The 560-nt window shown below is 47.7% G+C and overlaps 1 protein-coding gene across 3 annotated transcripts in view; it reads left to right on the top strand.

Annotated features, from left to right (window-relative positions):
* Positions 1–560, top strand: part of LOC106880246 (synaptotagmin-17) — a 102,020-nt gene that overhangs the window by 36,920 nt on the left and 64,540 nt on the right. For 2 of the 3 annotated variants that reach the window (XM_052967805.1, XM_052967806.1), the window contains exon 2: positions 407–442. The exons of the other annotated variant lie outside the window; for it this stretch is intronic. The gene's annotated coding sequence lies outside the window, so the exon portion shown is untranslated. The remainder of the gene's footprint in view (positions 1–406; positions 443–560) is intronic. 3 annotated transcript variants of the gene reach the window in all.

Here is a 560-nt window from a genome sequence, read left to right as displayed (position 1 = left end):
AGAGAGAGAGAGAGAGAGAGAGAGAGATAGAAAGAGAGAGAAGGGGGGTTGATGTCAAAAGAAAAGAATGAGGGGATGATAGAGTAGGAGAGAGAGAGAGGGATAGAGAGAGAGAGAGGGATAGAGAGAGAGAGAGGGATAGAGAGAGAGAGAGCTAACGATATGTAGAGAGTGTGAACAGAAGTGTTTCCGCGTAAATGTGTCTATAAATATGAATACGTGTATATGTAGGTGCGCGCGTGCATGTATGCATGTGTGTGCAAGCGCGCGTATGAGCGCGCGCGAGCGTTTGTGTGTGTATGTGTGTGTGTGTGTACGTGTGGCTGTGCGTGAGTGTGCGTGAGTGTATATGTTTGTCTCACTCCGCTCCTCTTTCACCGATACACTCTACCTGTCACTGTTGCAGGGAACGTGGTGTCTTGGAGATGTTGGAACTGACAAGGTAGGAATATCGTTCGCTTTAATCTTTTCTTTGTTTCCCTATGTTGGGTTCGCTGCTGTGGTGGTGGTGGTGGTCGTTGTTGTTGGAGGTGGCGGTATCGGCGTTGTTATTGTTTTAT

Source organism: Octopus bimaculoides, chromosome 5 (assembly GCF_001194135.2).
Source record: "Octopus bimaculoides isolate UCB-OBI-ISO-001 chromosome 5, ASM119413v2, whole genome shotgun sequence".
Classification (NCBI taxonomy): Eukaryota; Metazoa; Mollusca; class Cephalopoda; order Octopoda; family Octopodidae; genus Octopus; species Octopus bimaculoides.
The sequence above is the reverse complement of the archived record's forward strand: the minus strand, read 5'-3'. Positions and strand labels throughout refer to the sequence as shown.